The sequence below is a fragment of the Urocitellus parryii genome, chromosome 7 (assembly GCF_045843805.1).
Source record: "Urocitellus parryii isolate mUroPar1 chromosome 7, mUroPar1.hap1, whole genome shotgun sequence".
Lineage (NCBI taxonomy): Eukaryota > Metazoa > Chordata > Mammalia > Rodentia > Sciuridae > Urocitellus > Urocitellus parryii.
In genome coordinates, this window is record NC_135537.1 from 104,817,585 (window position 1) to 104,837,935 (window position 20,351).

The 20,351-nt window shown below is 37.8% G+C and overlaps 1 protein-coding gene across 1 annotated transcript in view; it reads left to right on the forward strand.

Moving 5' to 3' along the window:
• Positions 1-1,341: 1,341 nt before the first annotated feature.
• Positions 1,342-20,351, forward strand: part of LOC144256094 (tRNA (32-2'-O)-methyltransferase regulator THADA-like) — a 105,445-nt gene continuing 86,435 nt past the window's right edge. Inside the window, exons 1-9 of the mRNA XM_077801225.1 lie at positions 1,342-1,532; positions 6,718-6,833; positions 14,378-14,493; positions 14,961-15,023; positions 15,854-15,946; positions 16,378-16,465; positions 16,722-16,923; positions 17,022-17,087; positions 19,591-19,749. The gene's annotated coding sequence lies outside the window, so the exon portion shown is untranslated. The remainder of the gene's footprint in view (positions 1,533-6,717; positions 6,834-14,377; positions 14,494-14,960; positions 15,024-15,853; positions 15,947-16,377; positions 16,466-16,721; positions 16,924-17,021; positions 17,088-19,590; positions 19,750-20,351) is intronic.

A 20,351-nucleotide genomic window follows, 5' to 3' on the forward strand; every position in this document is an offset into this window, starting at 1 on the left:
TAAAAAGGCAAAATTATATTGTTATGCATGTATGAATATGTAACAAAAAATCCCATTCCTATGTACAACTCTAATGCACAATATAAAAAAAAGTAGAAAAATATCAAGACCAGGCACATAAGAATTTTGAATGGGATTCAAAAATATTTTGTAGGTTATGTTATGGACTGAATATGTGTCAGAAGGAGAAACAGGGAGTAAACATAGGTTTATTGGGTATTAAGTAATGTTACTAATCATTATTTAAACAAAATGGTCATCACACGAAGAAGGGGGTCGACAAGCATGTGGGCAAAAGTGTAGAGAAAATATTACCAATGTACAGTAAGCATTATTCAATAAAATATACCTATTTGGAAAAAGAAAAAAATGAGATGCTTACATTGCATGCATTGTACCATACACAAGAATCTAATGCCCTTTTGTCTTTCAAAACATTAATATTTTGGAGGAGTCCAGGCAAGATGCTTTGTAAGTCATCCTGCACTGTGCATCTATAAGTGGTCCTATACTTTGAAAAAATCTGATTGTTTCTTCATGTTTAGATTCAGGCTAGTGTGTGTTGTATTTGCAAGAAGAGCATGTAGGCGATGTTGTTCTTTTCTCAAGTGTATCACATCAGGTCAAATGTGATGAGGTTAGACTGCCACTTATTAGTGATGCTTCTTTTGGTCATTTGGTTAAGATAATGCATATACTTTTTTTTTTCTTTTGTACCAGGGATTGAACCCAAGGGTGCTTAACCACAGAGCCACATTAAAGCCCTTTCCATGTTTTTTTTTTTTAATTTATTATTAATTTTGAGATAGAGTCTCGCTAAGTTGTTCGGGGCCTTGCTAAGTTGCTGAGGGTCGCTTTGAACTCATGATTCTCCAGCTTCAGTTTCTCAAGTTGCTGGGATTACAGGCGTGAGCCACCGCTCTGAGCGGTGCATATACCTTTAAGTTAGGACACACACACACACACACACACACACACACAGAGTGTTCACATTCCTTGAGGCAAAGGATCAGACAAAACTCAGAATGCGCACCAGGAGGCAGTCATTTTCCCGGTTTGGGGGAGGGGGACAAGGGGGCCAGCCCTACCACGCCCACCTTCCTGCCCGCCCGCGCCTCTTTGCTTAGAAAATCATTTCTCAGAACCAGAGAGCCCCTACTCCCACGCGCCCAAATCTTTTCCCAGTAGCTTGCGTGCGCCTGCGCAGATCCTCCGCCAAGCTCCTTTACAGAGCCCGACCGCTTCTTTCTCCAGCTCTCTTCCGGTCTCTTCTCAGCTCCAGTTTTTCCCTGAGGGGTCATCACAGGGCGCCAAATGCGCGCCCGGGGGAAGGCCCGGGGCGGGGCGCGGCGCGGTGCTGCACGTCAGTGGCCTTCCAGGCGGAAGTCCGCAGCCTCCCAAGCCTCTGTTTGGCTTTCAGGCTGGCGCCTATCTCTGCCCCCGCGCCAGTTTCAGGCTGGTTGGCGCGGAATCGGGAGACTGCGGGACTATAGCGCCTGTGCACGGCGACGACTGCGAACTGGGGGCAAGCGGTGAGGGACGACTCCGCACTCAGAGCACTGGTTGGGAGTGTGGGGACAGCAGCATGATTGCGTGTGGTGGTGGTGGTGGTGGTGGGGTCTTTGCTTTATTTCTTCCGAAGGAGGCGTGCGCCGGGTTCGCTGTTCGGGTCTGCTTTGGCTCAGACCTTGTGGTTCAGGGTGGGGGCCTTTCGGGTGTCAGAACCAGCATTCTAGTAGGGCGGCTTGCAAATCCGAGCTACCCGTTGCAGGGTTTTCTGTTTGGGAGACTGTCACATCTCTGTCAGAAAGTGACCCCTTTTAAAAATTCCTTTGGTAAGTCATACCCACGTGTGGGAACAACTTCAGCGAGACTGGGGTCGGTGGGGCACTGGCCAGATCGAGGGTATTTCACTTCTCCCACCCGCTTGAGGACTACGACAGAAGATATTTCCTCTCCCTTGCTAGAAACTCCTGGAAAATTGTTACACTTTCTAACTAGGCAGGAGAGAAAGCTGCAAGTGCTGACACCATATACAAATGCGTTTTGTCTTTTTAGTAATGGATTTCTATTTTATGCATTAACACTTTTTCTTTCAAATTTTTCTATGGAAAGTTCTTCAAGTGCTGCTATTTTTTAGCGTTCAAATCTAATCATTTTGGCGAAGTTCCTAAAAAATACATCAATTCAGCATTTCGGGTACATTGTATATCACTCAGTTTGTCAGTGGTAATCTTTTACTTCCAAAAATAGAATACAAAAATGCAAATAGATTCGTCTGATTTCTGATTTTTGAACAGTGTTCAACTAAAATGTGACTTAACTTCCGTGAACTTCTAACATAAAATCAGATGCTTCACTTTTTTAGCCCAAGCATCTCCTGTCACTCAAATACATCACCATTAATGAGAACTTGCTTCCTAATCAGCTTCCTTTGCATTCAGCTAGTTGTAAATCACAGATTTCAATTTGTTCTTTAGCCTTTCGTTTTTTAAGACAATTTATTTTGGAGAGTCGACTAGCCTGGATTACAAATGGGATATGGGATGTGAGTATCTGAACAGTCTTTGCAGCCTTCTATCAGTGATTTGCCACTAAGCCCTTTCTTCACCCTAAAAATTGTATGCCATCCATGAACATCAAGAAATCACTCTCTGGAGGATACTGTGCAATCTTGAGACCCCTCTTAAGTCATGATGTTGATTAAGTACTTGCTGAGAACTTGTGACTGGAATTTTTCCTTTAGAGCAGACTGAAAGATTGTTACCTGAAAGACTTCTTTTGCAAGCTAGTGTCTTGGCCTGCTTTTGGGGAGGATGGAGGTACTCCAGATAGCAATTTTAAAACAAATATTTAGGGGCTGGGGATGTGGCTCAAGCGGTAACGCGCTCGCCTGGCATGCGTGCGACCCGGGTTCGATCCTCAGCACCACATACCAACAAAGATGTTGTGTCCGCCGAGAACTAAAAAATAAATAAAATTCTCTCTCTCTCTCCTCTCTCACTCTCTCTTTAAAAAAAAAAAACAAAAACAAATATTTAAGTCTTTGTAAATGGATTTTTTTTCATGCTTATTCCTTTATTTACTAGTTACTTACATGAAGCATTAGAGACATGTTCCAAAAAAGGGAAATCTGGATTTTGTTTCTTTTAAATGTTAGCAAGTGGAGCACCTTGACAATAGCAGTGAAAAGTTGAAATATCTATAACTATTTTTATGGATGAAAAGAGATCAAGGGGAGTTTAGTGATCAAAAAAGTGGGTATAATGGTTCATTTGTAAATATTTGTTACGTACATACCAGGCATAGGTATTCTGCCAGGCTCTGATGATGGGTAGACTAGGCATGGTTTCTGTCCTCATGAGTTGATGAATTTCCAGTTATATGCAGTGCTGTGTTGAATCTTCCCTGAGGAAACTGCTTTGCTTTATTTTTGCTCTCTGAAACTAGACTATGTATGTGGGAGTATATGTATGTGTATTTGACTGCCCTGCATCTACACAAAGAGAAACAAATATAAACATTAAATTAGTTTATGTTGCTAAGTACAAATGAAGATAGCCATCCTCATGTAATCCTTGCAGCTTTATGAAGTAGACAGATGTGGTTTATTTCCATTTCACAGGACCCTCAGGTTCTGCATTAGAGTGCTTTGGTGTAAGCTGAAGGAACTGACTCTAGCTAATTTAAACTGGAAAGGAATTTATTAGAATTCCATAGCATTTGCACAAATCCTGAAGGACTGGAAATCTGGTCTGCAGGTTGCTTAGCCAGAAACAGTGATTAAAATTGTACCACAAAACTGGGCCACTGAGGAGGTCATTGCCAACCATGACTAAATACTTGATGCTAGATCTTGTACCTTGGGACATTGCTGGCACTGTTGCTTCACATTCTCAATCTTCCTGCAGCTCTTGCTACTTCTAGAATCTTCCTTAAGTCCATATATCTCTTATTGGGACATTAGCCACTGGGCAGGTTTTTCTAATCATTAGAGCCTATTTTAATGCCCTAGCTCCAGCTGCAAGAGTGTTTGGGAAAGGGAACTTTCAGCTTGTATAGGCATAGGCTCTGTGAACCCATGGGACTTAAAGTGTGTGTGTGTGTGTGTGGCATGGGGGGGGTTCCACAGATTGTTTCAGATGCTGGGCAGCTTCAAATAAAACAGCTGTCCACTGCTGAACTGGTTAACTTGTAGTCTCATATTACCTACTAAATGGCAGAGCTGGGATGTGCTACATCTTAATTTCTCAGTTGTACTGCTCACTTTACACTCATGTCAAACTTACCTTCTGCACTGATTTTCTCTTGATTCCTGAGTACACCTTGGATTTGAATACCTTTGTAGTTTGTCTCACACCTCTTCCTCTGTTTGTTCCACTTTTTACCCTGTTCTGTGCTGGTGAAATTCTTTCTAGGCTTGTATTGGAGACCTTCCCTATGAAAACTGACCTGATTTCTCACGCAAAATTAATGGTTCTCTTCTCTACATTTCCTTGTCTGATGTTCTTACCTCTTCTATGGCACTATATTTGTATTATGATGGTAGTCTCAGGGTCTTTTGCTTTACTTGACTGTGAACCTCTTGAGGATACAGGCAGCTCTGTCTTATTTGTAATTGTACCACACACCCTGTGTAGTGGAGCAGTGTTTCCTGTGGAGTAAGTCCATTTGAAAACCTTTAGATTTTGTCAGATGTCAAGGGAGTCTTAAAGGGAATGTACTGCGGCTAGCTTTTCACTCTTATTGATTGTGTTTAATAATCTCTGAAACCTTTTCATGTAAGCCTACTCAAAAATTTTAAATCATTTGAATTATACCCAAGATTTTGTGACTGTCATCATTAAGTACCCACATTACTTAATTTTTACTTAATGCCTTTCCAAAAATGGATTTAAAAGTCAAATGTGAAAGTCAAACAATAGGCTAAGATGTTATAGAGATTCCATTTACAGGAAGCTAAAAAAAATGAGATTCTCTAATTATACTTGACCTTTAAGATATAATTTTCAACAGTTTATTGCCAGTATTTGGTACATGTTCTTTAGATTGTTTCTTATACTTCAAACAGTCAAACAACTTAGTGTTGTTATGAATATGCCATTGGGGTTGGAGCTTTTAAAATGCCTCTTTATCAATACATCTCCCTTTTTGTGCCTACTCATTTTAATAAATTAGCATGGAATATAGTAGATGGCTGCTGAGCCTAAACTTATGGCTGGCAGGCAGCACTGTCATCTTGATTTGATTATTCATCAGCTGGTATCTGTGGATGAATTCATTTCAGTATGTGTGTGGGGTGGTCAGTTTGTAATGACCAAAAGCATGAAGAATTAAAAAGTTGAATGAGTGAATGCTGAGGCCCTCTGGTATTTCAATCAGTTTTGACAAAATATATTTTAACCTTGGTAATGTGTTATTATTAACCTATAATATCATGGTCCACTGAGGTCTTGAAGTCAGTGATAGAATTAATAAGATGGTTCCTTAGAACCATCTTTGTTTTTGTTGTTGTTTTGTTGTCCTCTAATTCTGTCATGATCTTTCAATACCACTATGAACTTTTTTTAAAAATATTTTTTTTAGTTGTCAATGGCTCTTTATTTATATGTGGAGCTGAGAATCAACCCTGTACCTCACACATGCTAGGCAAGTGCTTTACCACTGAGCCATGACCTCAGCTCACCACTATGAACTTTTTAAAAAAAAAATAATTCCACTTTTTTTTTCTTTTAGTTTTAGATGGACACTTTATTTATTTTTTATGTGGTGCTGAGGATCAAACCCAGTGCTTCACACGTGCTAGGCAAGTGCTCTACCACTGAGCTACAGCCCCAGCCCAAGAATAATTCCACTTTTAATGTTTTTACTTTTGCATCTTTATATAGTATCATCTTGTATTAGAATTATGGTACCATCCTTGTTAAATACCCCCAGTCTCTAATGTATTTCTCTTTGAAATTCCAGGTACTTTATCTGAACTTCTATTAGGGCATGTGTTCTACATATTCTTTAAGATCCAATTGCTACTTATCTCCTACATTAGATTGTAGGTAGGGTAAACACAAAGACCATATTTTTTGATCTTTTAGTCCATCATAGCACCTAGTATTTTGCAAAGAACAGATCCTTCTTAAAGACTTTCAAATGTTGATTAATAGGAAGCAAAATGAATTGTTCTTTTATGACCTACTGGATTATTTGTGGCCTGTCATTTCCAATGGAAAGGCTGTGGACAGCTAATATTTCTGTAGGGTATCAGTTGGCTTTGAGATTTTCCTTTTTTTTTGTGGAAAAAATTAACATTGGCTTCAGTTGTAACAGGATCTTAGAGAAGATTTTTGAAGAACTACAGGATCTGCATATTTGGCCATGAGCTTTGTGAATTATTTTACATTATAATATTTAATTTAATATTACATATAATAAAATTGCATATTATTGTTGACTAGAAGTGTTCTTCATTTTTTGGGGGGGGTACTGGGGATTGAACTCAGGGGCACTTTACCACTGAGCTACATCCCCCAGCCCTTTTTATTTTGAGACAGAGTCTCATGAAGTTGCTTAGAGCCTTACTAAGTTGCTGAGGCTGGCCTTGAGCTTGCAATTCTTCTGTCTCAGCCTCTCTAGTCACTGGGATTACAGGCATGCACCACCATGCCTGGCTGTGATTTTGTAACATCTCCTATACCTTTCTGTTTTTATCACCTGTGTCAGATTCAGGAAGTTTTGTAACTTCTCGGGCTCGTCGAGAAAAAAAGTCAAAGAAAGGTCTCCAAGAAGCTCTAGAAAGACTGAAAAAGGCTAAAGCCGGTGAGAAGTATAAATATGAAGTAAGTAACCATTTTTCTTCCTGTACTTTATCTAATTTATAGCCTGCTGGTAGTGTGTGTCACCTCTGTTACTGTATTAGTCATCTTTTTGTCCCAGTGACCAAAAGACCTGACAGGAAGAACATAGAGGAGGAAAAGTTTGCTTTGGCTCACTGTTTCAGAGATTGAATTCATAGTTGGCCAATTCCATAGCTCTGGGGCTATGGAGAGAGGCAGAACATCGTGGCATAAAGGCATGGCAGAGAAAAAGCAGCTCAGAATATGGCAATGGGGGGAAGGAGGGAGAGAGAGAGAGAGAGAGAGAGAGAGAGAGAGAGAGAGAGAGATATTGATTGATTGATTTCTGCTCACCAAGGACAAAATATAAACCCCAAAGGCACACCCCAGTGGCCTACCTCCTATAGCCACACCTTATCTGCCTATAGTTAATGCCCAGTCAATCGATCCACCGATCAGGTTAAGGCTTTTATAACCTAATCATTTCACCTCTGAACATTCTTGCATTGTCTCACACATGAGCTTTTGGGGCATACCGTATACCTAAACTGTAACCTGCTTGAAATAATACTTTCCCAGAATAGCTTCAGTTGAGGACTGAATACAAGTCATTAGTAACAAAGCAAAACTACAAAACACCCTTTGACTTTTATAAAGTTGTTTTAGGGTTTACAAAGTGATTTCACACATATTTGAGCCACCAAAGAAGAAATCACATGGATTTAGAAATATTCGTGTATTTCTAAATAGTAATTTAATTTAATAGTAATTATGAGGTAGATTTATAGATTATGGAGAGTACTCATTCCTTAAAAGTTCCTGTAAGGCACTTTACAGATGAGTTTAAAATTCCAAAATTAAAGTAGCTATATCTGTACTTACCTTATTTGGTGTGCTGTGTCTCTGCTAGGTCCCTTGGCTTTGCTGGGGGAACTGAGCGGTGCTTTAACTTTAAAGTCTTTAGCAGCCTAGTTAAGTACCTTCTCCTTGGACAGTATTGTTTTAATTTGCAAGGGAATGGAGACTTGGACCTTACTTCTGCAATGTCCTGCTTGTAAGATTGAATGTAATACACTTTTGGTGGTTTTCCTCTGCTCATTATTTTTGCCCTGTATGCAAAAAGTAAAGTGATTACCATCTATATATCATTGTTTAGCTTTACCTCCAGCACTCTTTCTGAGTATCTTAACTGCCAAGGCTAGAAAGTGATTAATGCTAGAAAATAATAATACCTTGTGATCCTCCTGCCTCAACCTCCCAAATTGCTGGGATTATAGGCATGCACCACTACACCTGGCTAAGAAAACTATTTTTAAAAATCATTTTGGGGGCTGGGGTGTGGCTCAAAGGTAGAGCACTCTCCTGGCATGCGTGGAGCACTGGGTTTGATCCTCAGCACCACATAAAAATAAAATAAAGATATTGTGTCCACCTACAACTAAAAAATAAATATTTAAAAAAAATCACAAGGTTGAGGCCAGCCTAAGCAACTTAGTGAAACACTATCTCAAAAAATAAAAAGGAGGCTGGGGCTGGGGCTCAGTGGCAGAGCACTTGCCTAGCATGCTGAACAGTAGCAATACTGTTTTTAAAGATAGAGTCTGCTGGGCTTGGAATGTTGCTCAGTGGTAGAGCGCTTGCTTAGTGAGTGTGGGGCCCTGGGTTTAACCCTTAGCACCACATATAAATAAATAAATAATAAATAAAACAAAGGTATTGTGTCCACTGCAACTAAAAAATATTGAAAAAATAAAGAGTCAAAAGAACTTTTTATTCAAAATGATTTTTTTTAATACCTAACTTTATTTTTCAGCTTACACTATTATGAGTGATTTTACTAATATGTTTATTCATTTAATCCATCTAGTAACCATATATAAATTAGATACTATAACTAACAACAGTTTGAGGTGAGGGCACAGAAATTCAGTGAGATCACATGGCAGATCCTTTATTTAGACCCAGGCAGTCTGGTTTTGGAATATGCACATTTCACTATGGCCTTTACTGTACTGGGCAATTAAGCAAATAGAAGAGGATTTTTGCCATGTGGCTGGCACCATTTGTTCAAGTTAAGGGAAGCAATCAGATAATAAAACGTTGCTAAAAGAATTAGAGTGAAGCAAAAGTAAAGCATTTTTAATGTAGGTTTTGTGGGGCATTTCTGATGTTGGCACAATTTGGCTGATTTCTCTTTAAACACTGTGCTATTAATTGAACCCAGGGCCTTGTGCATGGGAGGTAAAAACTCTACTAACTGAACTATATCCCCAGCCCCCATAATCATGTTACAGAATCCTATTTGGCCACAAAGCCTTAGTCTCTGCTATCATGCTCTTACAGAGGGAGTGGACTCTCATTTGCACATTAATGTTTCGCAACATTTGTTTCCTCTCCCCCTTTCCAACCACTGACACAGACTAATTGTTGGTGAAATTTTTGAACTTCAGAAGTCCCTTTCTAAGAATAAAGGCTCTCATCTGCTTAACCACAGTACCATTATCATTTATCGTTGTCTATAGTAATATGTGTCCAGTTTGCTGAGTAAGGTCTTTTGCAGCTTTTTTTTTTTTTTTTTTTTTGCAGTATTAGATATGACCCTGGGCTTGCTTCGCATACACAAGGCCCTGAATTCATGCCCTCTGTAAAGAGCATTCCATTCCCTTAGTTTTGATAATAAATTTGATCTCCTGGTTAAGATGATATGTCAGATTTCTTCTAAAGCTACCTTTCCCCCTTTATGATTAATGCAAATAAGTGGTGATAATTTGAGACCATGTGTATATCCCATTTTCCCATGAATTTTCACCCAGTGCTTTCAGCATCTGTTGATGATTCTCTCCATTTAAATTTTATTCTATTATTTTTGAGATAGAGTCTTGCTACGTTGCCCAGGCTGGCCTTGAACTTCTAGGGTCAGGTGATCTTCGTGCTTAAGCCTCCTTAATGGCTGGGTCTACAGGTGCATGCCACTGCACTCAGCTTCTTTTCTTTTTAAAATTATCGATTCAAACTCATGGGTTTCTAGAAAATTTACTGTTATAATTCAGTGCTACCATTTCTCCTTTCAGTGTTCAAATTATCCCAGATTTAGCTGGTAGGAGTGAAACCCTTTTTAGTTGGTGCCTGCATCTTTTGATGTGATCCAATCAATCTGAGCATTTCCTAGCTATCAGGGCTGAGAAGATGTTCAAAGTTTACCTTGTACTCCTCCTGTACCAGACTTGGAATCAACTGTTTCTAGCCACCATCTGGTTCCTTTCATGGGGAATATTATTCAGATCTGGGAGAAGGATGTGTTTATTGCTCTTGGGGTATGATGGTTTCTAGCTTCTAGGCCCTTTTGGTGAACAGAACTAGGAAATTATGTATGTTTTGAATTCATACTGATAAATTTTATCCCAGTCCAATACTACTGAATTCATCTTCTCAATTCATATTTTTACACTTTCAATGAAAATCCTTGTTTTCTGAAATATACACAGTTGATTTAGAATTACTAAACCAACAACCTTTCTGTTTATTTTAAGGTACATTTTTTAGTTATAGGTGGACACAATATATTTTATTTTGAGGATCGAACCCAGTGCCATATGCGTGCTAGGCAAGCACTCTACCTCTGAGCCACAACCCCAGCCCTCTATTAACAACCTTTCTAAGTAAAGTTTATGACTTCTTTGCAATTTTACTTGTTCTTGGCGTATATCCCTCTAAAGATTTATTGTGAGAGTTTATAGGTTCATTTGTTTTTGTATTCAAATTTTTAAAAGTCTTTAACTTTTTACAATATTATAAAATAACTATATAATGTCAAAATCAAAATGATATCAAGAGATATATGCAGAAAAGTCTTGCTCTTATTCCTATGCCTTCTGACTTATTTCTACCCATCTCTATAAATAACCATTTTAATTAATTTCTGGTTTACCTTTCCTTTATTCACAGTTATTAAAAAAAACATATGTTTGGTTTTCCCTCAGAGGGGATGTTATTTATTCATTCATCCATCCATTAGAGTATGAATGGACCAATTTCTGCCAAACTGTAGTGTAGAAACTCTATACACTGGGACCCTTTTGTAGAATTGTGGCAAATTGTGTATTTGTAGTTTATGTGCGTCCTGGAAGATAGAATGAACCCATTTACTGTATTATGTCGCAGAATCAAGGAGACCTGTGTTATGGCTATTTTGTTAATTATATCAACTTGACTTAGTCCCGAACACCTATGTAGATTTTAGTTTTGGTCAGCTGCAAATTAGGATGTTGGACTGGTTAAGGAGCTTCTCAAAGAAAGGACCCATGTCCCACTCACTCCAGGGCTGATCACAGCAGCAGACATGAAAGAAGTATGCAGTATTTGTTGAATAAATGAGCCACCACTGTTTCTTTTCATATTGTTATCTGTTTTGGCAATACATTAGTAAAGAGAATGAGTTGATATTCTGGAAGACAGCTAGTCTTAGAAATTTTTATTTCATGCTTTGCCACTGCCATTCACCCACAAATCCCCATTGTTTCAGTGAACCTCACTAAGAGCCCACGTAAGGTCACAAGATATTATGAAGGCAAACAGAATTCTGAAATCCATTTTAAAAATTTACAAGAAATTGTAGTTTTGAGTATAAAGTCAGCTCCTTATGGTGTGAATCCAGTCCCTGGCATGCTGTTTTCAAATGGAGAAAAATATTGGTCAAGTCCAAATGAAGAAAAATAACTGGAAAAGCACAATAAAACAGACACTAATTGTGGATTTCTGCATACTAAACTGTGTGTGTGGGGGCGGTTGCTGGGGATTGAACCCAGGGCCTTGTGCATACAAGGTAAGCACTCTACCAACTGAACTATATCCCCATATCCCCAGCCCCCTTGCATACTAAACATTTTAACCATTAAGTATATTCTGTCTTCAAACTGCTCCAGTTGGTCTCAATAAAGATACAAGTTCCTTCATGCAATTCTCTGGTCTCACATATTTTACAAATGTCCTGTAAACCTTTTCATAGCCTTGCCATGTGAAAAATGCCTGTTTTTATTATGGTAGAATACATATCACAGAATTTACCATGACATTTAGTACATTTGCAGTGTTTGCAGCCATCACCATTATCTATTTTTTTTTTTTAAAGAGAGAGTGAGAGAGGGGAGAGAGAGAGAGAGAGAGAGAATTTTTAATATTTATTTTCTAGTTCTCGGCAGACACAACATCTTTGTTGGTATGTGGTGCTGAGGATCGAACCCGGGCCGCACGCATGCCAGGCGAGTGCGCTACCGCTTGAGCCACATCCCCAGCCCAATCACCATTATCTAATTTCAGAATATTTTCATTGCCCCAGATGGAAACCCCATACTCATTAAGCAGTCACTCTCTAGTCTTCCTTCCCTCAGCACCTGGCAACCATTAATCTGCTTTCTGTTTCTATGGTTTTGCCTGTTGTGGACGTTTTATATAACTGGGATCATACAATATGTAACCTTTTTTGTCTGGCATCTTTCACTTAGCATAATGTTTTAAAGTTCCTTCCATGCTATAGCATGTATTAGTGCTTTATTCTTTTTTGTGGCTGAATAATATTATCTGGATATGTGTTGCCCATTTTGTTTACCCATTCATCAGTTGATGGGCACTGAGTTATCTACCTTTTTTAATGCTGCTATGAACATGTATGTTGAAGCTTTTGTTTGAATACCTGTTTTCATTTCTTTTGGATATATACCTAGGAATGGAATTGTGTGTACGTATTTCTATTTTCTTTCTTAGACAAAAGATATCATCTATAGATAGTTTTGTAGTTTGCTTTTTTCATTTAAGATATTCTGAAAATCACTTCATATTAGTACTTAACAGATTTTTCTTATTTATGTCTTTATGGCTGCATAGTACTCCATTATATTGGTATGCTATCATTTATTAAAATAATTATTTCGGGTAGACATTTATTTTCAATAATTTATTATTACAAATAGTGCCACACATCCAGTAACTCTTGTGCATATTATGTTTTCCTTGGAAAATTCCTAGAAGTGGAATTGTTGGCTCAGAGAGTAAATGCTCACAAAATTTTTATTAGGCGTTGACAGGATATTGCCAAGTTCTCAAGTTCTTCTAGGAGTTTTTCTTTTGAACCCTTCTATGAACAGTGTCTGAGTGTGTATTTCCCCAAAGCCCTGCTGATAGTATGTTGTTAAGCTGAATTTTTGCCAGTCTGATATGCGAGAAATGGCATCTCAGTGTGGTGTTCATTTACATTTCTTTTATACATAAAGTTGTGGATCTTCTCATAAAACTTTGTATTTATTGCTCACATTCCTTTTGAGTTTCAATTGGTTGTTTTAGGTCTTTATATCAGGGAAATGTTTGTCAGGGTAATGGATACTTTATCTGTGATACATATTGTAAATATTTTCTCCAGGTTTTTCTTTAAATTCCTTTTCCGGTGTAATTGAATTTATCAGTCTGTTTTTTCCTTGAAAGTGGATTTTGAATTAGTGTTAGATTTTTACTATACCCAGGTTACAAAGGAATTTGCTTTTCTAAAGTACTTGCATAGTTTTATTTTTAAAATTTCCTTTTGATGTTTATATGGATCTTACAAATGGCTAGCCAACACTATTTATTTATAAATCTATTTTTCCCTAAGTGATGTAAGTTGTCATCTTTATTATATGCTAAATTTCCATATGTGATGGGGTCTTTTTTCTAGATTGTATTTTTTACTCATCTGGTATCTCTATGTATATGCCACTACCACACTATTTTAATTATTCATTTAGTTTTTTTGAGATTGAGACTATTTGGGGATGAATCAGAAAGTGAGATTAAAATCGACAGTATTAGGAAAGTTGATTTACACATGGTCAGAAGAGAATAAATGGCAAAAGTTTTCTTTTAATGAGCAAATGCCTCTGTGCTGTTTAGTATTAATGTGACATAGTTGCATGTGTCTAGTTGCTGTTCTCATAAAAATGGAAATCAGGATGCTGCAGTATCATAACTTGTAATTCCATTTCTTTACAGTTAAGTTGTTCTGTCAAATTACATATAAAACCAAAGATATGATCTCATGAAGGTTACTAGGATAATATCTTGATTCCAGCTTGGCTTTATCTTTCCTATATCACTTTTTTTTTACACAATACTTTTATTTATTTTTATGTGATGCTGAGGATTGAACCCAGTGCCTCACACGTGCCAGGCAAGTGCTCTACCATTGAGCTATAACCCCAGCCCTCCTGTCTCACTTAAAAAAAAAAAGAATTTTTATTAACACTAACATTAGCAATTAAATAGTCACACTTAACTCATCCTGATATTTAACTTGTGTTTTATCAGTTTTTGTAATAACGTTTAGCCCAAGTTTTTGAATTTAGCTTATTTTAAAGTTTCTTCTTTATGTACCTCGTGTAAAATCTTATATATTTGTATTTTGAAGTTTTAATATTTTCTTCCCAAATTCCCATATATGGAGAACAAGTGACTACTAGGCTTTTTGTTTTCCAATTTGAACTGGGACCTTTTGTGTTTCTAAATAATATATGTTCCAATAGGAAAGGATGCTAAAGCACGCAACAGAGACAAGAAGAATGTAAAGAAACTTGCAGTGACAAAACCAAACAATATCAAGTCAATGTTCATTGCCAGTGCTGGAAAGAAAACCACAGATGTGAGTTTCATGGTTTCTGTATATTTTGTCTTTTCCTTTGTGAAATGAATTTAGAATATGATTATACAGATATTAGAAACTTAATACATATTTAAATAACATTTTCCCAGCTTCACTCACTAAGTTGACTTTAGTTTTCAAATGATTTAAGCACCTCAATGATTAGAATTTGGGACATAGAAAAGAAAGATTAAACAGGAAAACTGAATTGAAAGTGTGTTTAATTTCAGTGACTAGAAGGAATATCATGTAATGAGAATTAAAATAGAGGATGGGAGCTATAAATTTAGAATTTACGTATACACAGGTGGTAGTTAAAATCTGAATAGATTTGAGCACTTAGAGTGAATGAAATGAAGATGTAAGGACTGATTGGTTAGGTTCTTCCTTTCATAGTCATGTGTGTGGTCTGGGTGAAAATTTAATGTGCAGGGCTTTCTCATTTTGCCTTCCTTTATAATCTCTAGAAAGCTGTAGATTTGTCTAAGGATGAACTGCTAGGTGACATTCTATAAGATCTGAACACTGAGGTAAGTGATTCTCTGGGAGTTATAAAATGTGCAGGGAACATAGGTTCTAGAAATAATTCAGAAGTTGTATGGAATAGACTTTTGCTAGAATTTAAAAAATGCAAGGACAGTACCACCAAAAGAAATATCCCACAAAAATAAAAAGAAAAATAAAATCTTCCAGTTAGTTTCTTCTCACCATTTTTAGGTGAGTAGTTTCTAGCTGTTACAGCTATGCGATTATGTAGATGGGGCTGTGTGGGTGTATGTTGGAAGTAGTAAGAATACACCCAGGAGTCAGTTCTGTGAATGCTCACTACTTGTATTCAGTTGCTATAGCATATGTTCCCTAAATAGATTGAAGCCTGTCAGTCTTTAATTCTGAGTGGGAGTGAAGAAAGAGTTAGTGTCCTATTCCTGATAGAACTCAAATAGGCTCACCTACACTGTGAATTTGAAATTTGGCCATTTCTCATAAATTCTAAGTGCTTATTTAGAAGTGTATTTCTTTCTAAATGGCCATAGATCAAAATAATCTAGCATCAACACTATGCAGTCATATGTATCTTGATTGTTTTTAAATGTAATATTCTGGAAGGATAAGTGAAAGACTGCGTTAAATTTTAAAAAGAAAAGAATTGGTGAGGGGTGGATTCAGTATCTATTCAGGTTTTCTAGTGATTTCTGTAGTATTGTTGCTATAGTAACCACAGTGTATGAACATAGATCCTGCGGGGGGGGGCAGGGAAGCAAAAATGCTTATTGGGTTTCAGTGAGCAAAGAAATGCACTTTATCTGTTACGTGGTAAACCAAGCATGGCAGTGAATATCTGTATTACCCTTCCTTTTAGAAACCTCAAATAACTCTTCCACCTATAATAATACCTAAGAAGAAAAGATCTACTGGAGCTTCTCTGAATCCTTTTGCTGTGTACACCCCCAAGGTAAAGTGTATAGAGATACCCTGTCTTGATTTATGATATTGTTTTAAATTTATGTATTTTTGCTTTTCTATGTGAAGGAAATACCTTTGAATTTATTTTTGATTTTTTTTTAAATTAGGACTGCCATTCAATATATAGTTTTGTGTATTTCAAAAATAGCATGTGCCTACTTTTTTCATAGTAAATTTTGTATTATCTAATGTGTGTTTATTATAGGTATTACAACTGTGCTAAATGCAATAATTTTCCTCATGGAAACAAGTATTTTTTTCTGTAAATCTAGGTAACAGTAAAATAATTGAAGCTGTTACATTAATAATACATAAAATCTTTTTATAAATGGGAACTGTCATTATCTTTGGTCAGGGTAGGACAGTTACATATTTTTAGTATGCAAGTCTAAGTGACTAAACATTTAAAAATGTTTACAGGCAATTCCTTCAGGAAAAACTGCTTCCCCTGTCGCCAGGAAGGAGCTTTCATTAACTCCTGCTCCTCTTAAATGAGCTGAATTTGCTGGTAAGTCTGATGTCAGGCAGAAGTGCAAGCGTGTTGAGCAGTTGTTTTTACAGCAGTAGAAGAAGTGGAGGTATTGTGATGGCAAGTCTAAGTGTGAAAGATTTGGATTTGTAGCACTAAAACTTAAAAACATCCAATTTGGAGACTAAAGAGAAATACAAGTGTAGGAAAAGGGATGTGCTGATGTTTTAGTGTTGGGTAAACCATTGTGCCCCGGGTACTAGCATGTGACAGGAATATATGCTGATGTCTACAGGAGAGCTGGTGCAGCCAGAGTGTCCGGAAGATGAGTGTGAGTCAGGGGAAATGGAGTTTGAAGATGGTGACTTTGATGAGCCCATGGAAGCTGAGGAGGTGGATATGAAGCCTGTGGCTGCCAAGACTTGGGACCAAGAGAGTGAGCCAGCAGAGAGGATAAAACATAAGGCGGATCTTAGGAAAGAGACCACGTCTTGCTTGTAAGAGCATTTTCTGGTATTTTTTTTTTTTCCTGGCAGATAGCACTCTAATTAATCTGTTAGATTTTTTTTGAATTTTTTTAATATTTATTTTTTAGTTTTTGGTGGACATAACATCTTTGTATGTGGTGCTGAGGATCGAACCCAGGCCGCACGCATGCCAGGTGAGCACACTACCCCTTAAGCCACATCCCCAGCCCCTCTGTTAGATTTAAAAAAAAAAATTTTTTTCATTGTAGATGGACACAATACCTTTATTTTATTTATTTATTTTTATGTGGTGCTGAGGATTGAACCCAGTGCCTCACATGTGCTAGGCAAGTGCTCTACCACTGAGCTACAGTCCCAGCCAAGATTTAAAAAAAAAAAAAAAAAAAGTTTTCATAGTTATAGATGGACAGCATGCCTTTATTTGTTTAGGTTTTTATGCAGTGTTAAGGATTGAACCCAGTGCCTCACACGTTAGGCAAGTGCTCTGCCACTGAGCAGTAGCACCAGCCCTACTCTGTTAGATTTTGAAAAGTTTTGGAAAATTTGATTTCTGCAGGGGAAGTTTTCTCCCAGATGACTCTTTTTTTTTTTTTTTTTTTTTTTTTTTATTGGTCGTTCATAACATTACATAGTTCTTAATACATCATATTACACGGTTTGATTCAAGTGGATTATGAACTCCCGCTTTTACCCCGTATACAAATTGCTGTATCACATCAGTTACCCTTCCATTGATTGACATATTGCCTTTCTAGTGTCTGATGTATTCTGTTGTCTGTCCTATTGTCTACTATCCCCCCTCCCCTCCCCTCCCCTCCCCTCCCCTTTTCTCTCTCTACCCCTTCTACTGTAAATCATGTCTTCCATTTGTATTCTCTTGACTTACCCCTCCTTACCTCTTATATGACATTTTGTATAACCCTGAGGATCGCCTTCCATTTCCATGCAATTTCCCTTCTCACTCCCTTTCCCTCCCACCTCTCATCCCTGTTTACTGTAAATATTCTTCTCAAGCTCTTCGTCCCTACCCTGTCCTTGTTTACACCCCTTATATCAAAGGAGTCATTTGGTATTTGTTTTTTAAAGATTGACTAGCTTCACTTAGCATAATCTGCTCTAATGCCATCCATTTCCCTCCAAATTCTATGATTTTGTCATTTTTTAATGCAGAGTAATACTCCATAGTGTATAAATGCCACATTTTTTTTATCCATTCATCTATTGAAGGGCATCTAGGCTGGTTCCACAGTCTTGCTATCGTGAATTGAGCTGCTATGAACATCGATGTAGCAGTGTCCCTGTAGCATGCTCTTGTTAGGGCTTTAGGGAATAGACCGAGAAGGGGAATAGCTGGGTCAAATGGTGGTTCCATTCCCAGCTTTCCGAGAAATCTCCATACTGCTTTCCAAATTGGCTGCACCAATTTGCAGTCCCACCAGCAATGAACAAGAGTGCCCTTTTCCCCGCATCCTCTCCAGCACTTATTGTTGTTTGATTTCCTAATGGCTGCCAGTCTTACTGGAGTGAGATGGTATCTTAGGGTAGTTTTGATTTGCATTTCTCTGACTGCTAGCGATGGTGAGCATTTTTTCATGTACTTGTTGATTGATTGTATGTCCTCCTCTGAGAAGTGTCTGTTCAGGTCCTTGGCCCATTTATTGATTGGGTTATTTGTTATCTTATTGTCTAATTTTTTGAGTTCTTTGTATATTCTGGTTATTAGGGCTCTATCTGAAGTGTGTGGAGTAAAGATTTGTTCCCAGGATGTAGGCTCCCTATTTACCTCTCTTATTGTTTCTTTTGCTGAGAAAAAACTTTTTAGTTTGAGTAAGTCCCATTTGTTGATTCTATTTGTTAACTCTAGCGCTATGGGTGTCCTATTGAGGAATTTGGAGCCCGATCCCACAGCGTGTAGATCATAACCAACTTTTTCTTCTATCAGATGCCGTGTCTCTGATTTAATATCAAGCTCCTTGATCCATTTTGAGTTAACTTTTGTGCACGGCGAGAGGTAGGGATTCAGATTCATTTTGGTGCAAATGGATTTCCAGTTTTCCCAGCACCATTTGTTGAAGATGCTATCCTTCCTCCATTGCATGCTTTTAGCCCCTTTATCAAAAATAAGATAGTTGTAGTTTTGTGGATTGGTTACTGTGTCCTCTATTCTGTACCATTGGTCCACCCGCCTGTTTTGGTACCAGTACCATGCTGTTTTTGTTACTATTGCTCTGTAGTATAGTTTGAAGTCTGGTATCGCTATACCGCCTGATTCACACTTCCTGCTTAGTATTGTTTTTGCTATTCTGGGTCTTTTATTATTCCATATGAATTTCATGATTCTTTTATCTATTTCTACAAGATATGCTGTTGGGATTTTGATTGGCATTGCATTGAACTTATAGAGAACTTTTGGTAATATCGCCATTTTGATGATGTTAGTTCTGCCTATCCATGAGCAGGGTATATTTTTCCATCTTCTAAGGTCTTCTTCTATGTCTTTCTTTAGGGTTCTGTAATTTTCATTGTATAAATCTTTCACCTCTTTTGTTAGGTTGATTCCCAAGTATTTTATTTTTTGGGGGGATATTGTGAATGGAGTAGTTGTCCTCATTTCCGTTTCAGAGGATTTGTCGCTGATATACAGGAATGCCTTTGATTTATGCGTGTTGATCCCAGATGACTCTTGTTGGGGCATTGATCAGGAAGATGATAGTTTCTCAGCACAAGAAATTCAAGTGGATTCCAGTCAACTCCCATTGGTAAAAGGGACAGATGAAGAACAAGTGTTCCAGTTTTATTGGTTGGATGCTTATGAAGATCAGTACAACCAACCAGGTAATCAAAGATAAAGTAACCATATGTCTTGATGGAGTAGCAAGTTTTTCCTTGAATATTTAGTGATGAACATTGGCACAGGCTCTGCCCTCATGTAAGTGTGTTATAGGAGAGCAGTACTTGTTCATTGTAAAGTGCGTGAGCCACCCTGTGGTGTGAATAGTCCTTAAAATGCTTATTCCAAAAATCAGTTATTTGTGATTTTTGAATGTGCTTGTACTTTGCCATCGATGTATCTGAAGTTGCAGGATTATTCTGCAAATGGAATCAGTCATTATTTTGTCTCTTTATTTAGCAAATTGGACACATGTTATGTTTAAGGCACTGAGAGGGGGTGAACAAACAGCACAAATTCCCTATGCTATAATGTTGCTTATATTTTAATAGGGTGGGAGTGGATGGGGAGAAATTGGCTATAAATAAAAGAAACTGATGTAAAAGGGAGTTAGTTGTAGGATGCTCAGTGAAGGCCTGTCTTAAGAGATGATCCCTGGGCTAAGATGTGAGGCACATACAGAGTCGAGGAAAGGACATTTCAGCTTAAGAATCCAGTAAGTGGGAAGGACTGACACGAAGAAGATGGCCTGTGTGATAGTAGCATA